The sequence below is a fragment of the Cherax quadricarinatus genome, chromosome 23 (assembly GCF_038502225.1).
Source record: "Cherax quadricarinatus isolate ZL_2023a chromosome 23, ASM3850222v1, whole genome shotgun sequence".
Classification (NCBI taxonomy): Eukaryota; Metazoa; Arthropoda; class Malacostraca; order Decapoda; family Parastacidae; genus Cherax; species Cherax quadricarinatus.
The window spans coordinates 40,854,521-40,872,282 of record NC_091314.1 but is presented as its reverse complement, the minus strand read 5'-3'; the positions used below and the strand labels follow the sequence as shown (position 1 = coordinate 40,872,282).

Sequence of the window (17,762 nt, the reverse complement as noted above, 5' to 3'; positions counted from 1 at the left end):
AGAGTTTGGTAACTTAAGTGTTCTTTTTTTTTTTTTTAATACAAGAACCATTTTCCACTGATGTTGGGTAACCCCTCCGCAAAAAGGAAGCACCTTCACTTATTCAATAGTTTCTTTCCAGAATCATGCAAGCATCACAGTTCACGTGACACTGATCTACAATATCCTCACTCTGTCCAGAATGTAGGATGCAGGACTCAAGTCTGGTTATCTGGTATCCATGAATCCCTTCATAAATGTTACCTTGCTCACATTCCAACAGCATGCCATGCTAGAAAAAGCACTTGTATATACTCTAACATGCTCACACAACCCTGTTTGATTCTCAAGCCCTTAGCCCTCAAAACCTCTTTCATCCCTCTTTCCAACCCTTCCTGGGATGGTCCCTAGTTTTTCTTCCCTCCTTCCAGATTTATACACCCTCTTGGTCATCCTGTTCTGCTCCATCCTAAGTGCCCAAACCACCTCAGGAACTTTAAGCTCTGATTTATTCAAAATTCTGGTAACCCCACATCATCTAGTTTCTACTCCTCAAATTCTCTGCATAATATATGCACCACATATTGCTCTTTAAAATGACATCTTCACTAACTCCAGCCTTCTTGCTGCATTGTTTAAACCCCATGCCTTGCATTCATTTATGTGTTGGTACACCAGGCCACTAGCAACAACAGCTGACCTGGCCAGTGCCAGAACAGCCTAGCTCATTGCCAGACTACAGGAGTACAAAAACTTTTAAAATCTGTCAAAGGTACAGTATATCAAAGTGTAGTTACTATACTCTAGGACTTTACTGTTTTGGCCTCCTTAAATAAACTAATTTATTTGTAAATCAGGTACATTATATTATTCACTGGAAACTTGGTGACCTGTGAGATGTATAATTTGGAAGGAATAAAAGAGGTTTTGATTGTGGAGAAGGCTTTTTAAAAGACTGGTTTATAGGCTCTTTCAAATAATAATAACTGTTGTATTCTGAGCACCTCTGCAAAAGCAGTGATAATGTGTGAGTGTGGTGAAGGTGTTGAATGATGATGAAAGTATTTTCTTTTTGGGGATTTTCTTTCTTTTTTGGGTCACCCTGCCTCGGTGGGAGACGACCGACTTGTTGAAAAAAAAAAAAATTGTTAAGTTTTACACATGCAAGATAACAGGTACATCTTGCCACTTCTGCTTATATTTAGGTCATACCACATGTGCTTGTACATGTATATGTATATACACCCATCTGAGCTTTCTTCTATTTACTTAATAGTTCTTATTTATTTTCCTTTTATCTCTATGGGGAAGTGGAAAAAGAGTCCTACCTCTGTAAACCATGCATGTCATGAAAGGCAACTAAAATGCTGGGACCAAGGGGGCTGTATAAATTACTAAACATGAGAAGAAAAGCTTTATAGAAGTTAGGATGTTTGAAAGTGTGTGAATGTAGTGCAGATGACAAGGAAGAGATGATTGTTAATATTATGATTGAAAAGAAACTGGATGTCCTGGCGCTAAGTAAAACAAAGCTGAAGGGGGTAAGGAAGTTTCAGTGGGGAGAAATTAATGGGGTTAGGTCAGGTGTATCTGAGAGAGTTAGGAGTAGCAATAATGTTAAAGGATCAGTTATGACAGGAAAAGAGGGAATATAAATGTATAAATTAAAGGATTATATGGAGTAAAATAAGGGTTGGATGCAAAAAGTGAGTTACACTAACTGTTTTTGCACCTGGATAAAAGAGGGAAGTGTAGAGGAGAAAGACAGATTTTGGGAAATGTTGATTGAGTGTTTAGGAAGTTTTGAACCAAGTGAGGGAGTATTCGTGATAGGGAACGTAAATGCTGAAGTGGGAGAAATGGTTGTATAGGGCTTAGTAGGTGAGTTTGGGTTGCCAGGGGTAAATGATAATGGGGGCCTTTGATTGAACTTTGTATAGAAAGAGATTTGGTAATAGGTACAGTGGTACCTTGACTTAAGAGTTTAATTCATTCCGTGACTGAGCTCGTAACTCAATTTGCTCGTATATCATATTAATTTTCCTCATTGAAATTAATTGAAATGCCATTAATCCGTTTCAGCCCCAAAAAAACCACCTAAATTTTTTTGTTATGGGTTTTTAAATAAGAAAAATTTATTTATAAATAAGAAATTATTTTTTGCCTTTTTTGCCAGGTCCCAGCAGTGTTTTAGAAATGCTGGAGTATACTATATGAAACTCCTTGAAGCACAGTGTAAGATAAGTATCACTCCACTGCCAGTGGAGTGACATTTGATGATTGTTCACTGCCTTGGATTTATTTTTCACTGTTACAAATAAGCGTGTCTGTCTATCCATTTCTGTCAGTTTGTCTGTCTAGCTCTGTCTTTGTCTGTCTATGTTTGTCTCTGCTTATCTGTCTTCCTGTCTCTATACTTGTCTCTGTCTCAGAGAGAGAGCCGCTTATAAACCAACAAGTATTACACAATATGCAAAGTCAGTCACGTCTGACTCCTGAACAAGCGAAAAGGTGTATTACTTGCCTGTCATGCTTATTATGCCTTATATCGGCAAGCATAGTTTAGTGGACCCCCGGTTTTCGTAATTAATCCATTCCAGAGAGAGTGACTAAACCTGAATCTGATGATATCCGAATTAATTTTCCCCATAAGAAATAATGTAAATCCAATTAATCCATTCCAGACACCCAAAAGTATTAAAAAAAAAAGTTTTCTTTATAGATTAAATATAGATTTACATACAGAAAAGAATGAGAAATTGAGTATAAAACAATCATAGCACACTTACCTTTATTGAAGACTCTTGTTGGTGTATAGAAGATGGGAGGAGGGGAGAGGGTTTGGGTGATGTTCCTCCACAAATGTTTGCACCTCACTACACTTTGCGCAAATGTTAAGGTACCTTCTTCCCTCTCTCTTTCTCGTCCTCTGAAACCATTTCCTCAGCTGGTGTACATAAGAACATAAGAAAGCAGGAACGCTGCAACAGGCCTGTTGGCCCATACTAGGCAGGTGTGGGGGGAAGTACCCTGTCTGGTCTGTGGGAAAGTGCCCTGTCTGGTGTGTGAGGAAGTACCCTGGCTGATGTGTGGGGAAGTGCCCTGGCTGGTATGTAGGGAAGTACCCTCTCTGGTGTGTGTGGGGAAGTACCCTGTCTGGTGTATGGGGAAGTACCCTGGCTGGTATGTGGGGAAGTACCCTCTCTAGTGTGTGGGGAAGTACCCTGGTTGGTGTATGGGGGAAGTACCCTGGTTGGTGTGTGGGGAAGTGCCCTTGCTGGTGTGTTCTTTCTTGAATTCTATCATGTTTATCACCTTCTTTACCAAAGGTCTGGCACTAGGAGCTTTCTTCTGGCCCATGGTGGCTTATTTAGCAGTTTCAAGCATTAACCCTTTGACTGTCGCGGCTGTATATATACGTTTTACGAGGTGCCGTGTTTGACGTATATATACAGTGGACCCCCGGTTAACGATTTTAATCCGTGCAAGAGGGCTCATCGTTATGCGAAATAATCGTTATGCGAATGAATTTTCCCCATAAGAAATAATGGAAATAAAATTAATCCGTGCAAGACGCCCAAAAGTATGAAAAAAAATTTTTTTACCACATGAAATGTTAATTTTAATACACACAAACTGAAAAAGGCATGCACAATTAAATGACACTTACTTTTATTGAAGATCTGGTGATGATTGATGGGATGGGAGGAGGGGAGAGCATTATCTTCTTACTGTTTAGAAGGGGAATCCCCTTCCATTAGGACTTGAGGTAGTAAGTCCTTTTCTGGGGTTACTTCCCTTCTTCTTTTAATGCCACTAGGGCCAGCTTCAGAGTCACTGGACTTCTTTCGCACAAGATATCTGTCCATAGTGGCCTGTACCTCTCGTTCCTTTATGACTTGCCTAAAGTGTTTCACAACATTGTCAGTGTAATAATCACCAGCACGGCTTGCAATAGCTGTGTGAGGGTGATTTTCATCCATGAAGGTTTGCACTTCAAGCCACTTTGCACAGATTTCCTTAATCTTTGAAGTAGGCAACTTCTTCAATTTCTCTCTCCCCTCCTCCGAAGCAATTTCCTCAGGTGTGGCCTCTTGCTGTTGAAGTTGATCTAGCAGCTCATCAGTGGTTAGTTCTTCATTGTCCTCCTCCACCAACTCTTCCACATCCTCCCCACTAACCTCCAACCCCAAGGACTTTCCCAATGCCACAATGGATTCCTCAACTGGCACAGGATTCTCAGGGTTAGCCTCAAACCCTTCAAAATCCCTTTTGTCTACACATTCTGGCCACAGTTTCTTCCAAGCAGAGTTCAAGGTCCTCTTTGTCACTTCCTCCCAAGCCTTACCTATAAGGTTTACACAATTGAGGATATTAAAGTGATCTCTCCAAAACTCTCTTAGAGTCAGTTGAGTTTCTGAGGTCATTACAAAGCACCTTTCAAACAGAGCTTTTGTGTACAGTTTCTTGAAGTTGGAAATAACCTGCTGGTCCATGGGCTGCAGGAGAGGAGTGGTATTAGGAGGCAAAAACTTCACCTTAATGAAGCTCATGTCCCCATAAAGTCGCTCTGCCACGTCTGTAGGATGACCAGGGGCATTGTCTAACACCAGGAGGCACTTAAGTTCTAATTTCTTTTCAGTTAGGTAATTTTTCACATTGGGGGCAAATGCATGGTGTAACCAGTTATAGAAAAATTCCCTAGTGACCCATGCCTTACTGTTTGCCCTCCACAGCACACACAAATTATCCTTGAGGACATTCTTTTGCCTGAACGCTCTGGGAGTTTCAGAGTGATACACTAATAAAGGCTTCACTTTGCAATCACCAGTAGCATTGGCACACATCAACAAAGTAAGCCTGTCTTTCATAGGCTTATGTCCTGGGAGTGCCTTTTCCTCCTGAGTAATGTAGGTCCTGCTTGGCATTTTCTTCCAGAACAGGCCTGTTTCATCACAATTAAACACTTGTTCAGGTTTCAGTCCTTCAGTTTCTATGTACTCCTTGAATTCCTGCACATATTTTTCAGCCGCTTTGTGGTCCGAACTGGCAGCCTCACCATGCCTTATCACACTATGGATGCCACTACGCTTCTTAAATCTCTCAAACCAACCTTTGCTGGCCTTAAATTCACTCACATCATCACTAGTTGCAGGCATTTTTTTAATTAAATCGTCATGCAACTTCCTAGCCTTTTCACATATGATCGCTTGAGAGACGCTATCTCCTGCTATCTGTTTTTCATTTATCCACACCAATAAGAGTCTCTCAACATCTTCCATCAATTGCGATCTTTGTTTCGAAAACACAGTTGAACCTTTGGCAAGAACAGCTTCCTTGATTGTCTTTCTGGTGCCCACAATAGTAGCGATGGTTGATTGGGGTTTCTTTACAGCTTGACTAGGTCGGCTATACGCACTCCACTTTCATACTTATCAATTATCTCTTTCTTCATCTCTATAGTAATTCTTACCCTTTGAGGTTTAGGGTTGGCACTAGAAGCTTTCTTGGGGCCCATGGTCACTTATTTTCCAGAAACAGCACCGAAAATACTGTAATAATACGAAATATTCCGAGTGTATGCTTGGATGTTACCGCGGAGGCTGGCTGGTAAACAATGGGACGGAGCGGCACATGTGAGGCTGGCTGAGGGCACATTGGACGCGTCTCGGACGAAAATCGGTATGCGGGTTTTTAATCGGTATGCGCGGCAAAAATTTTGCGATAAAAGTAATCGTTATGCGGAAAAATCGCTATGTGATGCCATCGTTATGCGGGGGTCCACTGTACTCATAAATTCTAGCGGCTTCAAATCAAGCAGGAGAAAGCTGGTAGGCCCACATGTGAGAGAATGGGTCTGTGTGGTCAGTGTGCACCATATAAAAAAAATCCTGGAGCACGCAGTGCATAATGAGAAAAAAAAAACTCCGACCGTTTTTTTTTAATTAAAATGCCGACTTTGTGGTCTATTTTCGTATAGTATTTATGGTTGTATTCTCGTTTTCTTGGTCTCATTTGATAGAATGGAAAACATATTACAGAAATAGAGGTGTTTTTGATTGATTTTACTATAAAAAGAACCTAGAAATGGAGCTCAAAGTAGGGGAAATGTTTGATTTTTACCAATGTTCAAAAGTAAACAAATGATGCCATTGTCCAATAAATGTCCAACTAGCCATTCTAATATGCAGTCATGAATGGGTTGATGTTATTTATACAGTTATTACAGCATTGCAGTAGTCTGCATAATAGTAAGTCTAATATTTTTTGTTTGAATAAAAATTCAAAATAGAAAGCAAGAGTAATATCAGAGGGGCCTGGAGACGTGACTGATGAACAAAGAAAACGTTATTTTAGAGCCAGGAATGTCTGCATTGTTCATTCTGGACCTTATTTTGAAATTGTCATATTTTTTAGTTTTCGTGAAATTGGCCAAATTGCAAATTTCTGATCACATTATTAGGTAGTTGAAATCAGTAAATGGGCAGTTTCTTGTACTCAATCGATAGAAAAAAAGAAGTTCTAAAGAAATAGCTATGAGTTTGGGCGACTGGAACAATGAAATTACCCGAAAATAGGGCTCAAAGTGGGCGAAATCGCCGATTTGTAAACAGTGCCGAGGTCGCTAACTTCGCGAGAGCATAATTCCGTCAGTTTTCCATCAAATTTCGTTTTTTTGGTGTCATTACAATCGGGAAAAGATTCTCTATCATTTCATAAGAAAAAATAATTTTTTTTTTTTTAAATTTTGCGACACCAGGAGACACCTCAGGATTGGGGGTTGCGACAGTCAAAGGGTTAAAAAGATTGGAATAATACAAAATATATTGTATGAACACATGGGATCGTCCTCACTGGCTGATAAACAATGGCACACTGGCTGTAACTGGTGTGTCGGTGCGCGGACACGTTCGAGACGGATGACTATTACCAAGTTCAGTGATGATCGCCGAGTCAATATTTTGACATAGAACATTCTGGCAGGATGACACTACCAGTGGTATCATAATTGAAAGGAAATTACACATTGGTTATTATCGAGGTTCTAGATATTTCCTCTCTTGCAAGTGATAGCATATCTGAAGCTCGCTCGTAACTTGGATTTTGGCTCGCAACTCAAAGCAAAAAATCGACTGAGCAACAGCTTGTAATTCGGAAAACTCGTAGGTTGGGGCACTCTTAAGTCAAGGTACCACTAGATTATGTATTTTAAGAATAAAAAAAAAGGATAAATATACAAGATATGATACGGGGCATAATGAAAGTAGTTGGGCTGCATAGTGGTGGATGAAAGGTTGATGAGTAGACTTCTGGATGTGCATGTTTATAGATGTGAAGGCTTACTCAGCCCTGGAACAACTTCAGTCAGTATTACCAAGGCTGGCTCCTCCTCAGGAAAATTAATGAATAGAAAAAGAAATAATAACAGACAATGATAAACACTTTATTATTTAGAAATGGAAAATGTAAAACAATAAAATATGAATGGGTATCCTAATTGAAAGAAAAATGAAAAATTAAATGAAAAAAAAATTACATTTGAACTCAACGCTAATATAGGTATATCGTGGTAATGGGGTGTCAGGTGTTGGTGACACTGTGTTGTTGAAATCGTAGCCGTTGCTGATGGGGGGGGGTAGCAGGTGTTGGTGACCTCCATCGGCTCGTTCTTCACAGAGTGTAGCCGTGAATAATTCAGATGACAGGAACACAGGTTCGTTACCACTGCTATGATGAGGGGTTAGGTCCTGTGTTGGCTTACACAACAGGTAAATAGGTTAAACATGGGACGTCTCAGGACGTTAGTGCGTCTCCTATTCTTCTCGTTGGTTGGCAGGTGACCCTCTCTGTCATTCCAAGCTGTAAAGAGAGACAGATTACCCAGTGCTTAAGAAATCACTCTCCATGATAAGTACAACACCTAAAAGATGTGGTGATTATTAAAACATTTAACAGATAAAGACTGAAAGGACTAAGTTAATTATTGGTCAAAAGTGAAGCTTTCAACCAATAAGTCCACTAAAATATGATCAGGCGTGTACTTACAGTAGTGTTGGGAGCTGTGAGTCGAGTGATTTACTGTTTGACCGGAGCCCCACACGTCACCTTTCGGGGGGGGGGAAGAGGGAGGGGAAGGGATAGCGGGAGCTAGACTAACCCTACCTTAACAAGCAGCCGGGAATCAAACTATCACTTTCGGGGGGGGGGGGGGGGATAGCGGGAGCTGGACTTGCCCTACCTTAACAAGTAGCCGGCAATGAAACTATTGTTACTATACACTCCCTCGCTACTCCTATCTATTGAACTTTTCCCTCACACTCCCCCATACCAAGACTTATAGTCAAGGAGTATAAGAAGTATAGGCGAGGAAAAAGTTCTAACATGTGGAAGCCGCGTAAGGCAACAAATCTTCTACTGACTGTCATGACTTAACCAGTCAGAGAAATAATTGGATGAACCATTGATATACACAATATGGAACTTGAAAGCCTGGAGTGCCAATGTCCACCTCAAGAGGCGACTGTTGGTTCCCTTAAAAGTTTCTAGGTATATCAAAGGTTTGTGGCCCGTTTCTAAAATGAATTCTTTTCCCAGTAAATAAAATTTAAGCTTGGAGATACCCCACACAAGAGCCAAACATTCCTTTTCTATGGTGGAGTATCTTGTTTCTGCGGGAAGGAGTTTCCAGCTTAGGAAGCATACAGGGAAGGGAGTACCATCATGGTATTGTAGTAGCACCGCACCTAAGCCAGTATTGGAGGCATCAGTTCTTAAACAAAATGTTTTATTAATATCTGGAATCTTAAGTATAGGGTCTTTCGAAAAGATACTTTTCCCGAGCTACGTCGGAAAGTTCAAAAGGTTCCTTCACAGACTTTTTAAGGAAGTCGGATAAGATGCCTGTAAGATCAGTAAGGTTCGGGATAAACCGTACATAAAAATTTACAGAACCAAGAAAGCTACGCATGAGCTTCTTGGTTTTGGGGAATTTAAATTCTAATAAAGCTTTGATCTTACTGGGGAGAGGCTGCAGAGAGTTATTAGAAAGTATCAGTCCAAGATATCTAATCTTGTTATACCCAAGGAAGCATTACTTCGGCTTGGCAGTGAGGTCATGTGAGCGTAACCTACGCAAAACTGATGTTAATGTTTGGAAATATTCGCCCCACGTGGATGTCATTACGTAAATGTTATCAAAATAAACTAAAACATTTGGCATATTACCCAAGACCTTTCTCATCAGTCTCACGTAGGTAGCACAGGCAGTTACCAAACCGAAGGGCATAGTTCTATACTGCATCAGTCCTTGGTGGTTAGGAAAAGCGGTGTACTGCTTAGAAGAAGGATCTAACATTACTTGATGATATGCCTGTGCAATATCAATCTCTGAAAAGAAGGAAGCGTCATAAAATTTGTGTAGATCGCTATCTATTAAGGGCATAGGTTCAGCATCCCACGGAGTTATAGCATTAAGGCCTCTGAAGTCAATAGCAAGTCTATATGAATTATCCTCCTCCTTAACCATGACTACTGGTGAGCAATATGCAGATACTGAAGGTTCAATGATCTTTAGTTTTAATAATTTGTCTACCTCTCGGTCAAATGCATCCCTAAGGTGAACTGGAACTGGGTATAATTTCCGTTTGATCGGATTGTCCGTCAATAAGTCAATCTTATGGACTACTGTGGAGGTAACACCTGGAATATCAATAAAGACATCTGAAAAGTTACTCACACATTGAAGTAGTTCATGTCTCTTATGGTCATCCAAAGATTCATTAATATTAATGTTGGTTGCGCCCGAGTGGTCAAGAGTCACCAAGTCATGTAGTTCTTCATCATAGTCTAAGTTAGAGGTGTCAATTACACACACCTTACATTCTTCAGTTGTCTTATTAAGTTCGTGTGGAAAAACTAAGTCAAAGTTATTAAGGCAGTTAACCGAATTTCTTTGGTAATATTTCTTAAGGATGTTGATATGATAAAGCTTAGGTTTCCCCTTGACTTCTATGAGGTAGTCAACTTCCCCACAAATTTTTAATACTTTATATGGACCTTTCCATGCTACTAATAATTTATTTGACTTGATAGGCAAAAGTATCAGAACTTCATCCCCTACTTTAAAACTTCTCCTCTGACTTTTGGAATCAAAATAGGTTTTGTACTGGTCCATTGACAAGCTTAGGTTTTTCGAAACTATGTCAGAGGTCTCCTCAAGTTTGGATCTAAGGTCAAGGAGAAACTGGTAAGAAGACTGAACCTCAGCATTTACCTCCTCATTAGTCCATAAGTCATGAAGGATGGACAATGGACCTCTGGCCTGTCTACCATAGAGAAGTTCAAAAGGTGAAAACCCCAAAGAGTCACTGGGAACTTCCCTCATGGCAAACAAAGCACAGGGTAGGTAACGATGCCACTCCTTAGGTTTAAGGGAGCAAAGTTTCCTTAAAATGGACTTGAGAATCGAATGCTGGCGCTCAATCCTCCCATTACAGCTGGGATGATAGGGTGTGGTGAAGAGAGGCTTCACTCCCAGAAGTTGGTATAGATGTTGCATTAAGTCAGATGTAAATTGTGTCCCACGGTCAGACAAAATTTCTCTAGGGATGCCCACTCTGGAGAAGATGGACAAAAGGGCTTCAGCCACCTCTGTAGTAGTTATGGTCTTTAAGGGTATGGCTTCAGGGAAACTCGAAGCATAATCAACTAATGTTAATATATATCTATGTCCCCCAGATGAAAGTGGTGATGAAGGACCAACGATGTCAATAGCTACTCTTTCAAAGGGTACCGTAAAGACTGGCATTTTGACCATAGGTACTCGCCTGGTACCTCGGGAGGATGACAGTTGGCAAACTTTACACGATCTACAATAGATAGTGACATCTGAGGACATTTTTGGCCAAAAATAGGTTTCCCTAATTTTATTTAAGGTTTTACGATGCGAGAAATGTCCGGCCACTGGCAGGTCATGAGCCATTTTAAGAACAGTCTCTCTGCATTGACTTGGAACAACTAAGATGGAATAGTCTATCTCATCTGAATTTAATTTGAATACTGACTTGTACAAGATACCTTTTATATATTCAAATTTATATGAAAAGTTTTTCCTTTGAATAACTTGATTTTGTTTAGCGGCATTATGGCAATTCTGAAGAGAAGGGCAATTACTTTGTAAATTGACAAAGGAGTTCTTTGATATATCTAAAGGCTTGAAGTCGGGGAAAATCAAAGGATGGACAGTAGGAGAAGCCTGGGCTTTGGTCTGAGTCCTAGTCAAGACATTTATAGTATTGGATGTGATATCTTCACTTTCATCTAACAAGTGAACCGGTGATCCTACTACCTCGCTTTCGAGAGTAGCATCACTGGTTTTTAATCCCACATGAATCTCGCGAGACATTCTCATCTGAACTTTCGAGGGGCTTCTCTGACTCTACAGGAAGAGGATCTGAAACACTTATGTCCATCTTTGGTGATGAAAGGTCAACCTCAGAAGGAAGAATGGCACCTTTTACATTACCTATTAGTATGGAGCAAGAAGTGATGGGAGCTAGTACGGCTTCAGACCAACCTGTGAACCATTTAGACTTAATGTAACAACAGATGGTAGGAAAAGTGTCTGTACGGCCCAAGTAGTCTGAAAGTATAGCAGAGGAATAAGTTTCTTTAAGGTTAGGGAACAGCTTATCAGAAATGACTATACATGTGCATCCAGTGTCTCGTAAAATGGTAGATACATTAAGTCCATTAACTGTTCCTGAACAGAAGGGTGGCTGGTCATTACAGTCTTTAAAACATCTTCCAACTTTTTGGACCTTCTTAGAAGGACAGTCTGGACGTTTATGTCCCTTAACACCGCACAAATGACAAACAGGAATAAAAGAAGTCACTTTACTTTCCACTAGAGGCTTTGATTTCTTAAGGTCTGATGAACCCTTGCCCTTAGGGTTCGATCCCTTTAGGTCTTTATAGGAATTGTGAGCCTCAGCATGCAAGTCAGCGGCCTCAGCAACTTCCTCAGCTTCAATCAGATTACGTTCTCTAATGAATGTTCTTATCTGGTGGGGAAGAGCTGTCAGGAACTGGTCAGCAACCATGAAGTCTCTAAGAGATTCATAACTGTGATCAATTCCTGAACTCTCGATCCAAAAGTCGAACAAACGAAAGAGTGTTACCTGTAACTGCTGAAAGTTTTGGCCAGGCTGTAAGGTGGCATACCTGAAATCTTTCCTGTAAGAATTAGTGGTTTTTTGATATGCTTTAAGGATTGCCTTCTTCAGTAGGTTATAATTACATGTGATATCCTGCGACTAAGTTGCATAGATATTCAAGGCTGTACCAGAAAATAACATTCCTAACCTGGTAGCCCAGGTGTCAGCAGGCCATTCACAGAGGGTAGCGGTATTTTCAAACCTGATGATGTATGAAGTAATGTCTTCACCCTCTGTGAAGGGAGGTAAATTAGGTGTTGGAATATGTGCACTAGCTGCATGATGTTCAATTACTCCTTCCTCTAATTGTTGTGTAAGAGTTAACTTTTTATTCTCTAATTCAAGGCGAGCTTTTTCGAGCTTGCGATCCTTTTCTCTCTCTATTAACTCAAGTTCTCTAGCTTTTTCCTCACGTTCTCTAGCTTTTTCCTCAATTTCTCTATCCTTTGCTCTTTCCTCAAGTTCTCTTAATTTAACTTGTTCCTCACGTACTTTAGCTTGTTCCTCACGTACTCTAGCTCTCTCCTCACGATCAAGTCTATCATGCTCCTTTTTGTCTTCTCTCTCCCTTTCTAACTGTCTATCTTGGTTTTCTCTTTCAATTCGATCTCTCTCCTTTTTATCCTCTCTCTTTCTAACTGTCTTTCTTGATTCTCTCTATTCTTTCTCTCTCCTTATTCTCTTCTCTTTCCCTTTCTGTCTCCCTTCTCTCTCAATTCTCTCTCTTTCAAGTCTTTCCTGGATCTTAGCACTAATGAAAGATTCTAAATTTTTCCCTGTTATTCCTTCCTACCTTCCAGCGTTCATCCAAAACTGGTATTCCTCCATACTTACAAGAATAACTTAAACTATCAGGGGAAATGAAACTGGTATTAAAGAAAACGGAGGGTTCAATTCCTGCTCCGCTCAAACTGTAAATAAACCAGAGGGCTCGATCCCTACTTCAATTAAACAATATGTATTAATTAAAACGAAGGGTTCTATGCCGGCTCCGAGCAAACAGTAAGTAGAATGGGGTCACTTGACCATCCAATCTTCTCACCAACAAATCAAGAGTGTTCTACGACAGTTCCCTTGATAAAATAAAGAGCTCAATGAAACAAATTGTCACTGGAAAATCTCGGGTCCCTTGAGTCTAATCCTCCAAAGTGTTTGAAGCTCGAAAAGGTGTCAGAATTAAATATATCCTGCCTGACTTGACTTACAATATATTGAGACTATAACAATCACCAAATCTTTTAAATACCTGTACCGTAGTCCTACCATAGAGAATGATTACTCATGGCTGGTGGTAACCATCTGTGGTATGCGGCGTTGAAGTTCCAATGGTAGATTCGAGATGGAATTGAATCTTGATTCAGTAAAGTTGATCCTGGCAAGGTCGCCACTTGTGAAGGCTTACTCAGCCCTGTAACAACTTCAGTCAGTATTACCAAGGCTGGCTCCTCCTCAGGAAAATTAATGAATAGAAAAAGAAATAATAACAGACAATGATAAACACTTCATTATTTAGAAACGGAAAATGTAAAACAATAAAACATGAATGGGTATCCTAATTGAAAGAAAAATGAAAAATTAAATGAAAAAAAATTACATTTGAACTCAACGCTAATATAGGTATATCGTGGTAATGGGGTGTCAGGTGTTGGTGACACTGTGTTGTTGAAATCGTAGCTATTGCTGATGGGGGGGGGGGTAGCAGGTGTTGGTGACCTCCACCGGCTTGTTCTTCACAGTGTAGCCGTGACTAATTACTTCAGATGACAGGAACACAGGTTCATCACCACTGCTATGATGAGGGGTTAGGTCCTGTGTTGGCTTACATAACAGGTAAATAGGTTAAACATGGGACATCTCAGGACGTTAGTCCGTCTCCTTCTATCCTTCTCGTTGGTTGGCAGGTGACCCTCTGTCATTCCAAGCTGTAAAGAGAGACAGATTACCCACTGCTTAAGAAATCACTCTCCATGATAAGTACAATACCTAAAAGATGTGGTGATTATTAAAACATTTAACAGATAAAGACTGAAAGGACTAAGTTAATTATTGGTCAAAAGTGAAGCTTTCAACCAGTAAGTCCACTAAAATATGATCAGGCGTGTACTTACAGTAGTGTTGGGAGCTGTGAGTCGAGTGATTTACTGTTTGACCGGAGCCCCACACGTCACCTTTTGTGGGGGGGGGGAAAGAGGGAGGGGAAGGGATAGCGGGAGCTAGACTGACCCTACCTTAACAAGCAGCCGGCAATCAAACTATCACTTTCGGGGAGGGGGAATAGCAGGAGCTGGACTTACCCTACCTTAACAAGTAGCTGGCAATGAAACTATTGTTACTATACACTCTCTCGCTACTCCTATCTATTGAACTTTTCCCTCACAATAGAGGGGCAACAGATATATCAGATAAGTTTTTAGCTACAGTGGGAGTAAAAGGTAGATGGGGTACAAGGAGAATGGCATCAGCAAGTAAGAGAGGTGAAATTTTATGAACTAAAAGGGAGGGGGTTATTATGTAAGATATAAGCAGCTATTCATAAAAAGATGGGCTTAGTGAGAGTAATGAGGAGGTTGATGAGGTGTGGGGTAGATTTAATAATGCAGTATTAGTTTGTGCAGCAGAAGTTTGTGGATATTGGAGGGTGGGCATGGGAGGAAAGAGGAGCGATTGGTGGAATGATTAGGTAAAAAGAGTGGTAAGAGGAAAAAAAAAAGCATATGAGAGAGTGTCATTAACCCTTTGAGGGTTTTCGTCGTACTAGTACGTCTTACGCGTAGGGGTTTTTGACGTACTAGTACTCATAAATTCTAGCGACCTCAAATCTAGTGGGAGAAAGCTGGTAGGCCTTCATATGAAAGAATGGGTCTATGTGGTCAGTGTGCAGAGTCTAAAAAAAATCCTGCAGCACACGGTGCATAATGAGAAAAAAAAAACTTTTTCCATTTTTTTTTAATAAATCTGCGACTTTGCAGTGTATTTTCGTATGGTATTTATTGTTGTATTCTAGTTTTCTTGGTCTCATTTTATAGAATGGAAGACATATTACTGAAATTGAGATGATTTTGACTGGTTTTACAATGAAAGGTGCCTTGAAATTGAGCTCAAAGTAGCAGAAATGTTCGATTTTTACCAAACTTCAAAAGTAAACAAATCGTGCCAAGCGTGCAATACACGTCAACTGGTGAGTCTAATATTCTTTCACAAGTGCACCAATAATATTTATACCATTTTTTACACAAATGCAGTAGTCTGCATAACAGTAAATCTTATATTTTTTGTGAGAATAAAAATTCAAAGTGGAAAGCAAAAGAATATAAGAGGGGCCTTGAGACGTGACTAATGACTAGAGGAAATGTCATTTTAGTGCCAGGAATGTCTTTCTTGTTTATTCTGGACCCTATTCCGAAATTGGCATCTTTTGAAATTTGTGTGAAATTGGCAAAATTGCTAAATTCTGACCACTGTACTGGATAGTTGAATTTATAAATGGGTGGTTTCTTGCACCCATTCAATAGAAAAAATGGAGTTCTAGCGAAATATTCATGTTTTTTGTCGACTAGTACAGTGAAATTGGCCGAAAATGGGGCTCAAAGTGGGCAAAATCGCCGATCCGTAAACATCGCCGAGACCGCTAACTTTGCGAGAGCATAATTCCGTAAGTTTTCTATCAAATTTCAAACTTTTGGTGTCGTTATGATCGGGAAAAGATTCTCTATCTTTTCATAAGAGAAAATAATTTTTTTTTTTTTTAAATTTGGCCGACCCTGAGAACGAGTTTCGGAGAGGGCCTGTCGACCCTCAAAGGGTTAAGGAGGATATAAAAAATCGTGATAACGGGAATGAGGAGTAAGGGACTGCGAGGAGTAAAACGAGTGATGGGAGGGTAGGTAATGTGAGGTCACTGGTGATTCCATCACCTCCTCTCACTAACCCTCCACACTTGTGACTGTGGACCTCCCCACCTCCACTTGCTCCACTTTATTATAAATAAAATACAGGTTGGCCATCACTAATCCGGCAATCAGTAATCCACTAATTTCGGCTAGCATAATTTCAAATTTACGGGGATGTCACACCAACCTGCTGCTACTGTTTGGTGGTGCTACTTGCTGCATAAGTCATTCTAATTTCTTTTTCTCCATTTATTATTATAACTTGCTCACTTTTAGCCCTAGCTATGGTTCCACTGAATAAAAAAAATGCTTCTCATTGTGTAAAGTACCTACGTACACTGTACATTGTCCATAAAAGATAAGTTGGCTTTGAAGCCACTGTCAGTTGCCATGAGTTCAGCTCACTCTGATAAGCTGTGACTGGTAAATTTGGGCCTACATATGAGAGAATAGGTCTGTGTGGCAAGTGTGCACTGTATAAAAAAAAAAATCCCGCAGCACTTGGTACATAATGAGAAAAAACTGCGACCATATTTTTTGGTGTAAAAGAGCAACTTTGCGGCGTATTTTCATGTCGTTTTTATGGTTGTATTCTCGTTTTTTGTCTCGTTAGATAGAATGGAAGATATATTACAGAAATAGATATGATTTTGATTGGTTTCACGACGGAAAGTACATTGAAATTGAGCACAAAGTAGCGGAAATGTTCAATTTTTTTCCGATGTTCTAGAGCAAACAAATGATGTCACTGTCCAATACATGTCTGGCTGACTGGTCTAATACACAATCATGAATGGGTTGCCATTATTTATACAATTATTACAGTAATGCAGTAGTCTGCTTAACAGTAAATCTTTTTATTTTTGTGTGAATAAAAATTAAAAATGGACTAATGAACAAATAAAATATTATTTTAGTGCCAGGAATGTCTTCATTGTTTATTCTAGACCCTATTTTGAAATTGACATCTCTTGAAGTTTGTATGAAATTGACCAAATTACCAATTTCTGACCACTTTACTGGGTAGTTGAAATAGGTAAATGGGCAGTTTCTTGTACTCAGTCGACAGAATGAAAGGAATACTAGTGAAATAGCTATGAGTTTGGTTGACTGGAGCAATGGAATAGGCCAAAAATAGAGCGTAAAGTGGGTGAAATCACTGATGCGTAAAATCGCCGCTGGGTTAAGTGTATTCTAACCTAACCACTCTGTAATCCGGCGAAATCACTAATCTGGCACCCTACAGGTTTTGATGATGCTGGATTAGTGATGGTCAACCTGTATTAAAATAGAGAATAAGAGCAGGGACAGTGAATATGTTCCACTCAAATTTGGATATATTATTAACTCCTTGTACAGTATTATATCTAGGAACAGGAGAAAGGGGTTTGATATTTTAATAAATGGGGTTGTACACAAATTGAGACAGGGGATATGATTTAGCTTGCAAAAGTGAATATAACTTACAATATAAGTTCAGTAGATAGGTCACCTCAAGGAACTCTGTCGACCTCTAGCCACTGGTCCCAAGACCCAAACTGGCGACAGTTATCTCTCCAGAGCTCTCTGCTTCCAGTTAGAACAGAGCCTTAAGTCTCCCACAGACTCCAGCTCCCTCTCTGAGTTTTGTACACAGGCAAAAGCTTTCCCTGAATCCCCCCCTCTTAGCAGTTTCCTT

General features: G+C 40.0%; 1 protein-coding gene across 1 annotated transcript in view; it reads left to right on the top strand.

Annotated features, from left to right (window-relative positions):
- LOC128685683 (ribosome biogenesis regulatory protein homolog) overlaps positions 1–17,762 on the top strand; it is an 83,895-nt gene that overhangs the window by 3,310 nt on the left and 62,823 nt on the right. The gene's annotated exons all lie outside the window — the stretch shown is intronic.